An 11,255-nucleotide genomic window follows, 5' to 3' on the forward strand; every position below is an offset into this window, starting at 1 on the left:
TCCTTTGGTCTGATGAGTCCAAATGTGAGATTCTAACCTCTGTGTCTTCGTTAGACAGAGAGAGGATGAACAGACGGTTCCTGAATGTGTGGTTCCTGTTGTGTAGAATGGAGGAGGAGGTGTGATGGTGTGCGGAGGGTTTGCTGGTGACACTGTTGGTGACTTTGGTGATATTTAATTTCAAAATTAAGTGCACGCTTAACCAGCATGGCTTACACAGCATTCTGCAGTGACAGGCCTTTCCATCTGGTTTCCACGGTTTATCGGTTTGATATTAATATACTGTACAATGTCAAAAACAGTAAAAAATAAAAAATTAAATAAAGAAAAAAACATCAAATAAGTGTGTCCTACAACTGCTGATAATTATACTAAACCAATGACCTTTTACAAACAACAACAACAACAACAACAACAACAACAATCAGTAAATTGAACACTGAAACACAACAATGATCCGTGCCTTTTAAATGTTTTCCCTGCACAATCATTTAAAAAAATAAAAGAGTGATAATTATTAGTAGCATCATAAATAAATGTGAAGGTAGAATTGGGAAAACGTTTTATTAACAAACCAAAAGCAAACTCTTGTATGTACTGTAGAAACCGTACAGCTACACTTGTACACATGTATTGATAAATTGCCTTATTTATCTAGCACGGATATATTCTTTTGATTAGTTTAGTATCATCTTTGGTTTATGTACAGTAGGCTATTTAGGCTTATTCGTCCTGAACATGTTAATTTTTTGACATAATTTTTTTTTTGTAATTTCATATTTTGGAAATCCCCAGTATTGTTCTAGAATGTAGAAAAACTACATGCAAAAAATGTAGAAACTTTTTTTTACATTTCTAAACACATTGATTCAAAATGTGTGTACAAACTTTTGAATGGTTCTGTGTATAAATGGTTCAATATGCTTACAGTACCAAGTAATTCATATAGCTTTGTGAAGAAATAATTTTTTGAAGTTCAAAAACCTTATAAAATACCAGATGTATAAAACCTCATCAGATATCATGTATCTGGTGTGTGTGTGTGTGTGTGTGTGTGTGTGTGTGTGTGTGTGTGTGTGTGTCATGTTTTAGCTAGGTGTGTGTGTAAATATACAGCACTGTGTAACTGGCTGCACAGTAATACACAGCCGAGTCTGAGTGTGTGAGATTAGAGATGGTCAGACTCCCCTGTGTTGTTCCTTGTCTGCTCATTTTAAAACGACCTTTAAACGCATCCTCGTAGTTCGGATCAGTCGACGGTCCAGCTGTATATCCTATTAGTGCCATAACTGTACGGCTGCTTTGCTGATACCATAACATACGAGGTAAGCCATCATTATTATGGCTACATTTGATTGTTATGTTGCTTGTTTCATTGGCGATGAGCGGTGGATTCTCTTTAAATACTGCACAGTTGGCCTTCGCTGTAAAAAAAAGAAAAAAGTTGTTAATATTGAAAACAACACATAATATAAGTTTAATGAAATTAATTAAAAAAATCTATATTAGGCAATGTAGTTATTTATGTATTTATTCACTTAACCTCATAACTACCCATAACTGGTTTATCTTGTTGAGAAATACTGTACCAAAAAGCGAAATGAAGAGCATGCACAATCCATAAATGTCATCCATCCTTCTGATGCACAACTTATATATATATATATATATATATATATATATATATATATATATATACATACACGTATATATATCCACAAGTTAAAGTGGGTGGAGTCTCATCAGCTTTACCCATGAAGCCCCCCACACACACACATTTTTAAATCTCCAAATATGCTTGCAGTGAAACACCAGTTATTACTATCATCACTATTATTCTTCTTCTTCTTATTATTATTATTTATTATTATTTTTTTTAATCTTGACTGTTAGTGTTTAGATTTTCTGTTTGCACTGTTTAATATTTGCTGTTAGAATCCAAAAATAAATCAATATGACACAATAAAGTGCAAAGTGTTGAACTTGCTGCTGAATTTTACTCTCACTCACTTATCTTCTATAGCACTTCATCCTGTATTCAGGGTCACGGGGGCGGAGCCTATCTCAGGGGTCTTAGGGCATGAGGCGGGGTACACCCTGGATAGGGTGCCAATCCATCGCAGGGCACACACACATACTCACACACACTCATTCACACACTACGGGCAATTTGGCAGTGCCAACTAGCCTAACCTCCAAACTTTGGACTATGGGAGGAAACCGGTGTACCCGCAGGAAACCCAACAAGCACGGGGAGAACATGCAAACTCCACGCACACAGAGATGGGAATCGAACCCAGACCCTGAAGGTGCAAGGTGACAGTGCTAACCACTACACCACCTGCTGAATTTTAATGCCGTTATATTTTCATTTATAGTAAGGAGATATTTTATATAAGTTTGCTAATATGCCGTTGTCCACAAAGCAATATATTTCATTATGTGCAATACTGGATTATATCAAAATGTATGTGTTTATATCATATTGCAAAATACTGGATGTTCCCTGTTGAGTCTGGTTCCTCTCAGGGTTTCTTCCTATTACCATCTCAGAGAGTTTTTCCTTTCCCTGTCGCCCTCGGCTTGTTCATCAGGGACTGACTATTTTTGATTCACACACATTCACATTTCATGCAAAACTAAATTTATTCTTTTTATTGTGTGCGACAATGACAATTGTTAAAAGTGCTATACAAATAAAATTGAATTGAATAATACTTGTTCAAAAAGCAGATGGTGTGTGTGTGTGTGTGTGTGTGTGTGTGTGTGTGTGTGTGTGTGTGTGTGTGTGTGGTGTAATGTTTTAGTAAGGCTGGTGTGTAAGTGTGCAGCACTGTGTTTACTGACAGCACAATAATAAACAGCAGAATCTGCCTGGAAGACGTTAGAGATAGTCAGGGTTCCATTCAGTGCACTCTCTTTACTCAGAGCGAACTGATCTTTAAATCCATCTTCACCAGTTGATTTACTCGAGCCATAAGCAGAAGTGATGAGGGAAAAATTTGAACTGTCAGTCTTTTGCTGATACCAAAGCATAAGCAGTAAGCTACTGTCTGCATGGCTGCACTGAATCGTTATCTCGTCTCCTTCCTTGGCTAGTAGCGATGGGATCTGGTGAACTTTTACACAGCTTGTCTTTCCTATTGAGAAAAAAACAGTTTTAAGTAATTCTGTAATTCAAATAAATCTACAAAGGTCAGATATGACATCTTAATGCTTAATAGGGTAAAAAATGTACCGAAAAACAAACTGAAGAACAAACAGAATCCATACAGCCTGAACATCCTTATGTTGTGCAGCTTGTGCATCTTATGACACACACACACACACAAACACACACACATCCTACTTGCAGTTATATGGGTGGGAGGGGTGTGTTCCGCTCGCACAAAAAAATGTAATAAAAATATGAAACCACTTACATGTTTTTAGAGCTCCATAGTAGATCATTGTTAATATTATTGCTTTACTAAAAGCATAACTTTTACTTACTAGAAGGTGGTATTATGTTTAGGGCTATCTGTCATCAGTCTGAGATAAAATTGTATATAACCGTATATAAGATTATCATTGTAGCCAGCAGATGAACTAATTAGAATTTGGAATTGCTTCAGAAACAGCATCAATGTCACAGGAAGGTCAAATGTCAGAAATATTAGAATTCTTCTTTTGGGTATTTCAGGCATAGAAATGAATAAAAGAGAAGACTAGATTTGCTATCAGATGTTCCTCTCAGTTCATTCAGTTCAGCCTTTATTCGTTACACATACAGTGAAATTCTCTATTCGTCTCATATCCCAGCTTCTTGTTAGTAGGCAGGGGTCAGAGCGCAGGGTCGGGGATTTAACGGCGCCCCTGGAGCAGACAGGGTTAAGGGCCTCGCTCAAGGGCCCAACAGCAGCAATGTGGTGGAGCTGGGGGTTTGAACCGCCGATCTTCCGATCTCTTCATCAACTAAACATCATCATGAAGGAGAATGTAAAATTCATAAACCGCATACCAGATGTACCACCATAGTGACAAATTTAAGGTACCGTTTGGTACTTTTGCATTTAATAATTTGTTCATTCTCTGTCGTTTATTAGTTATGAGTGGAGTATGATGTTCCTGTGAAATTATTGGCTTTGGTTTGAATACCAATGAGTGAATTTATTGCAGATTGAATGAGAAGTCTGCTGGTTGTTATCTTATGCCTGAGTGATGTGATTAAACATAAGAAAAGACTAGGATCTGTGTTAAAGAAGGTGGTGATCTTTTTTTTTTGTTTTGTTTTGTTTCATTTCTCTTCCAGAGAACTCAGATCATCCCTATGGAGGAGGTGAAATACACTAACACATGGTACTTACTGAATGTTCTTACTAGTATTAATCCAGAGCACCTGGTTCCTGCTAACTCTTTACAGCATCAGATAACGGCCTCTAACTGTAACATTACTGTAAATATTAAATTCTGTTTAGTTTTTGTTAGCAAATGATTAGAAGTGTAGCACTGTGTATTTTGGCTGCACAGTAATAAACAGCAGAGTCTGACGGGCTGGCGGTGGAGATGGACAGCTCTCCTGATAATGCGGTCTGCCTGGTCATTTCAAACCCTTCAGTGAAGCCAGGCTCAAAAACTGGACTTCCAGTGCTGTAACAATAGCCGATCAGGGAGAGATTTGTGCTGCCTGGCATTCGGAGATACCAAAGCATCATGGTTAATGTTCTGTCATTATGGCTACATGGAATCTTCACTGTGGCATTTTGGTTGACAATCAAGTATGGATCCTGTTCAAAATTTACGCTATCCACCGTTCCTGTTGAACATAAAAAGTTACACTATTAGTACCATTTTAATTTCACATTTCATGAATAATAATTTCATACATAGAAATGCATACTTGAAAAAACAATAAGATAAAAGCCAATTGCACAAGTAATGTCATGCATCTTTCTCGAGTTGAGCTTGAGTTGCTTTTGACAGAAGAAGAAGAAGAAGAGAGAGAGAGAGAGAGAGAGAGAGAGAGATGGGTGGTTCAGATTAAGCAACATCTCCCCCTGTTGGCCCAAAGTGACCAGACAAAGGTTCGAAAAATACATTACATGGATTCAGACAACACAAACGGAAAATGCAATGTAGAATTACCGTTGTAATAAAGAAAATTAAATCTGATGGGAAACCAGAAGCATTAAATTCCATTTTGAAGCACTGACACGGTTTGTGATCAGCTTTGCTTGTGTTTTTGGGGTTTTTAGTAAGGAGGTGATATGACTCTGTAGCACTGTGCTCGCGTGCAGTGCAGTAATAAACAGCAGAGTCTGACTCAAGTATTTTAGAGATGGTGAGATTTCCTTCTGTTGTGCTCTGTCTGCTCTGATTGAACCGATTTTTAAAATCATTCTCGTAGTTCGGCGCACTCATGCCGTAGGTATATCCAATCAGGGCCATTGTACTGCCGATCTTCTGCTGATACCATAACATAATATCTAGATTTGTGTCATTGTGTCTACAATGAATTGTTACAGTCTGTGTTTCGTTCACTAGAATTGAAGATGTCTGTTGAACTTCGGCACAGTTTGTCCTCCCTGCAAAAGAAAAAGACTGAGGGTCAGTTATGGAGAGGAATAGTGAGCGAGTGAATAATATATATATAAGCACAAGAACCTTTTGGGATCTGTACAGCACCTATTTACTGCAGACGGCTCCCCCTACTGGCAAAACACTTGTGGATGTGGAATTTTTAAATGATGTTATTGAGGATCAGTTGCAGATAAAATAAAGTTTCTTTTGTGGTTTATGTGGAAATTGACCCTTGTCCAATCACTCTAACTAAGAAACTACACTAAGCAGGTAGATCTGTTAATAAATACACCCACTAATACATTTAGTATTAAAAAATACTTAAACTATACACCATGTTACTGAAACCACATTGTTCCTTATTCTGACATTAGATGTGAGCATGACCCAATTGTGATCGCAGACTGTATTTTTATCTTTGTCAGCATTTCCGCATAAACCAAAGTAGAATTTCATTAATTCATTGTTTTATATCTTAAATAAGAAAAGTTACTGAACATTGCACACATTCTTACATATTTTGATTTCCTGCCAAGTATTAGTTAGTGACACTCCACTGACATTAACACCCATGTGGTTGCGTTAGCTGAACACACTGACAGCCTTGCAGCAAGTTTTTGCCTCACGAGTTATCAGCATTCGTACACTGTGGGAACGAGCAGCACACAAGAAAACTGCGTCGCCTCCCTCTTTAACATCCACCGTCAGAGACCACTTCTTCTTCGTTCCCCAGGCTTTAAAGCCATGTTCGAACCCCTTCTCCTGGATGACACTGCCAGCTACAGATCTGACTATAAGCACCGGCGCTTTGCCTTCTATTTGTCTGTACCAGTACGTGTAGTCATAGTCTGTATCGTTCTGATAACAGTGCATGTCCACTGAGATGTTTTTAAAGCTGGAGATATCTATAGGCCACTGAGTGATCAGCACACCCCGACAGGAACCTAAAAAAACACATGGAAAAACTAGAATATAAGTTATCTGTAATATACTGTAGCACTTACACTTGGTTCTATACCTTGTTATGTGGTGTAGAGTTCTATACCTTTAATTAAAATGAGGAAGAGGACGTATAAGAGCGTTCCAGTCATGTTCATCTTGCTGATGTGTCTCTGACTCCCTTATTTCTAATTGTACAAGTCACATGATGTGTAAAACTGAGCTGCAGTGCTGTCGTGTGAATTTCCTGTATGTGTGGGTTTCAAGTCAGGCAGGTGCTGAAACAGGAGCACTGTGTATTTTAGCAGCGCAATAATACACACCAGAATCCGACAGGCTGACATTAGAGAGGGTCAGATCTCCAGTTACAGTGTCAAACCTGCTTTGTTTGAAGCGAGTATCTGGGTATCCAGCCTCATTATTCGGTGGAATCGTGGCATAACTATACCCGATCAAAGCCATAACTGTGCTCTCTGTCTTTTTCTGGTACCATAACATGACATCCAATTTGTTTTCGTTATGTTTACATTCAATTCTAGCATTACCACTGAGATCCGCAATCAGATCTGATGGTTGCTTAAAGTTGACACAGTCTGACCGACCTGTAGGAAATAAATACATTTAGATTAAAAGATACATGAATAATAATAATAATAATAATAATAATAATAATAATAATAATAGCAAACTAAAATAAGACGACATATTTGTATGGAAGTCAAATTGGTATCATACTGAATAATAAAATGAGAAGAATGCAGAGCATGTAAAGCCAAAGCCACATCTTTATGATGAGACAGAGTGATTGAGCAAAAGCTGTAAGAGACGCTTGTGTCTACTGTATGCTGACAATCATACAGGCAAATCCAACAGAACTTCTTGAGTTACAGTATATCACCCCCTACTGGCTCCTTATATGAAGAAATGTTTTTAGCCCCTTTTTTCGCATCATAAGCAATGCCATTATCATATTGAGGCAACTATAGATTATATAATGAAATGAAATCACGTACTTAAATTCATGGTACATCTTCATGAGCATACAATCTGCTTTTATTCCTGTATGCAGTTGCTCTTCATCAGTGTCTGTTTGCTCATTTAATACGTCCACCTGGTACATGGGCAAAACTGATATAATATTCAATATCATTTAATATTTATCTAGTACCCCTTTATATATTCTTGGTGATTTGTAAGTACATTTACTGATGTGGCCTATTTGTTGCACTACCAGGGACGGGTTAGAACAGGTACCACTTAAAAACAGTTGTATAAAGAGCGACTACTGAAAGATAATAAAGAGTTTGGGTAAAACTTTATAGCAGTGGACATCCCCCCCTACTGGCAAAACACTCACAAACATCACAATAACTCTATAGCTCTATTTTATACTTAGTTTCATACTTTATACCTAATTTTATTGTAAATGTATATTTGCAGATTTTATATTATTTAATCTTTTCTGGTGTCATTTCCCTTTTCTTACCTTCATATTCCATCTCAAGTTTTCTTATTTAGGTCACAAACAGTTAAAATACAAGTAAGAATTTGACTGCACATCCCACTGTGGTAGTGTGGTTGTGTAACTGTATGTCACAAATAAAAATTTGAATTTTGACTTGAATGTTTGTGGCTTAAATTTTTTTCTGGAGGTTCATTGTTGACGTGCTTATTTAAATTTCTTTTTAACTATGAAAAAAAACTGTTCATCATTTCACTCCCTTATCTGACATTATCCACTTTTTTGTGGTGTTGAAGCTGTAGTTGATCACAGATCCAGAGAAATGGCTTCTTCCACCTGATATACTTGTAAAACTATTACATCTCTGTGAGACTGGATGTAGACCATCGATGAGCAGAAATGAATCTTGACAAGGTTTCTTGAAAGTCTTAGGGTCTGAGCTTTAACTGGGTGTCCATGTCGGTGAACCACCATCTCAGTCTCTGGTCTTTTACAAACGTAATAATGATTATTTTCCATATTGTGTTTAAGCAGATCTACCAATTATTCAAGTTGTCTCATGTCAGAGTAATTTTAGTACAGAAGAGAGAAACTGTTTATTAATAATAATAATAATAATAATAATTATAACCTCCTATTTATAACCTGCAGGTGCACTTCATCAGATGACGTCACCTGACCGAGGTTATATAAGCCAAAATTTGGCGTGTTTGATACACACATGCTTCATAACCGGTAGAACAAAGAGACGTTCCCATAGTGTTTTCACGCAGCATCTCGTTCCCGCTTTTTCAGGGAACAGGGTTACAGCAAAGTACCCCGAGACGTTTACTTTATAGCATGGTTAATGCAGCTGTGTACTCTTTAAATCACATTGTATGTCAAGGTTACAGTTATTAAAAATAAAAGTTATTTTCTTTCCATGATCTTTCAGGAAATTCATTAAATTCACTCGTTTCCCGTCTCATCTGTTCCAACCACTCAGCATTCAGCATCAGCAGTAACTAATCACCACCTGATCATCTCTCATCATCTGTTTCTCTCTGGTTCATGCCTCAAGTTAGATGTTGTAATGATTAGATAATGCATAGGTCACTCCCAGATATAGTATATGAGAAACTAAAATTGTAATATTTAACACAATATATTCATGGAACAATACAATAAGTGTAAGATTAATTGTGGCTGAAAACATCAACACAGTAACAGCTGGAGATGTGAAGATAGCATAATACAGTATATAATTATGGAACAGTGAGTTTTTGAAGTAGGCAGCTGATAACCGTGCCACTGTGCTTTCTCTCACAGCACAGAAATACACGCCACTGTCACGTGCAGTAAGGTTAGAGATCTGCAGGGTCCCTTCACTTTTTGCATCTCCGTAAATATAAAAACGCTCCTCATAATCTGTCTCCTTATTGAAGGTTGTTGTGTAGAGATACCCAGTAAGCTTCAGTGATGTGTCTTGTCTTGTTTGTTGGTACCAGTAAAGGTAAAAATAGTTGTTGTAAGTATGTTTGCAACTGAGATTCACATTAATTCCTGGATTCTCGATCACATCAGCCGTCTGAGTGACTTTGCTGCTTAATGAAGGATCTGAAAAAGAACAAATAAGTATAGAATTTTATGATAATAGAAATTTACATAAAACATATTTTCAATGTAATCTGATTTGGACTGTAAGATTTGGACGTTACTGCATGGTGGTGTACCTATGAAGCAGAGCAACACAACATGAACAATCAGCACATGAAGCTCCATCCTACAGTATGTCATAAACTAATATTTGTTTGCAGAAATAAGGTGTAAAATCTAAAGGTATAAATCAGATTTGTAAATAAAATCCTAGATCGCATAGAAAAAAAAAAAAAACCTATTTGATGTTCTGTTGTGTTTAGTAACAGGAGTCGATGCAACGACTCGACCAAATCTGTTTTCATGTTTATGAAATGCTTCCTGTTCGGAGGTGGAGTGTAAGGAGGAGTTTCTGTACTTGTGGTCACAGCAGAACTGAAGCACTGTGTAGATATGATGCGCAGAAATAAACTGTATGAAAGTTACAGAAAAAAAATGATCAACCAGAACAACAACAACAAAACAACAATGAGAATTCACCCTCAGTGACGCTGCACTGGAGCCATGTGGTTAAGTCAGATGTGAAGACTGGCAGACTTCCAGCATGTTTTTGTCCCACAGATGATCAGTATTTATTCACTGTGGAAACTAGCAGCACACAGGTAAACTGCACCACTGTCCTCTCCAACAGTCACTGTCAGGGACCACTTCTTAGTTTCTGATCCCCAAACTGTTACACTTTTTTCAAACCCTGTCTCGTACCTTGGATTGCGAGCTACATATGAGGCTATGAGCACCGGCTCTTTGCCTTCGAGCTGTCTGTACCAGTAAGTGTACTGATAGTCTGTGTCGTTCTGGTAACAGTGCATGTCCACTGAGGAGTTTATAAAGCTGGAGATATATTTAGGCCACTGAGTGATTAATACACCCTTACAGGAACCTAAAAGACACACAGGGAGATCATAGTATTTAATAGATGTCTTTAACATTATGCTTACATTCAAATCTTATTATCTTATAAGTAATTTAGAGTTGCATACCTTTCAATAAAATAAAGAACAGTGTGTATAAGAGAGTTCTAGTCATAGTGATCTCGGAGTAGTTTAGAGGAGACTTCGGTCTGTTTTTCTGTTTGCTGTGTCTCTGACTCTGAACCATGTGATGTGACTCCTGAGCTGCTCTGCTGATGTGTGAATTTCCTGCATGCGTCAGTTTTGAGTCAGGCAGGTGATGAAACAGAAGCACTGTGCCGTCTGGCAGCGCAGTAATACACAGCAGAGTCTGACTGGCTGAGATTAGAGATGATCAGATCTCCAGTTAAAGTGCTAATCCTGTTATGTTTGAACCGTGTTGCGTATCCAGGCTCATAGGTTGGTGCTCCTGTGTTGTAGTTAGAACTGATCAAATCCAGAGTCGTGCTCTCTCTTCTTCTCTGATACCATAACATGACATATAAATTGTCATCATCATGTTCACAGGAGATTTTTACATCATCTGTGAGATTCACTAAGAGGTCCAGTGGCTGCTTGACCTGAACACAGTCTGACCCACCTGTACGTAAACAAGAATACACAAATATATTAAGACAAATTAAAATATTAAGACCTAAAACAATACATATTTCACATTTTGCTTGTCTCTGTACCGTACTGGATAAGAGATCGAGCAGAATGAAGAGGCAATAAAGCAGGTCGGCCATCCTGTTTCTGTTCTGGATGAG

The 11,255-nt window shown here is 37.6% G+C and overlaps 1 long non-coding RNA gene across 1 annotated transcript; it reads right to left on the reverse strand.

Annotated features, from left to right (window-relative positions):
* Positions 1-9,428: 9,428 nt before the first annotated feature.
* LOC128535646 (uncharacterized) lies at positions 9,429-10,756 on the reverse strand. Its single transcript, XR_008361857.1, has 3 exons — positions 10,576-10,756; positions 10,076-10,475; positions 9,429-9,556 (listed from the first exon to the last, which is right to left on the reverse strand). It is a non-coding gene; the product is annotated as an uncharacterized LOC128535646 (long non-coding RNA).
* Positions 10,757-11,255: the final 499 nt, after the last annotated feature.

The sequence above is a fragment of the Clarias gariepinus genome, chromosome 13, assembly GCF_024256425.1.
Source record: "Clarias gariepinus isolate MV-2021 ecotype Netherlands chromosome 13, CGAR_prim_01v2, whole genome shotgun sequence".
Classification (NCBI taxonomy): Eukaryota; Metazoa; Chordata; class Actinopteri; order Siluriformes; family Clariidae; genus Clarias; species Clarias gariepinus.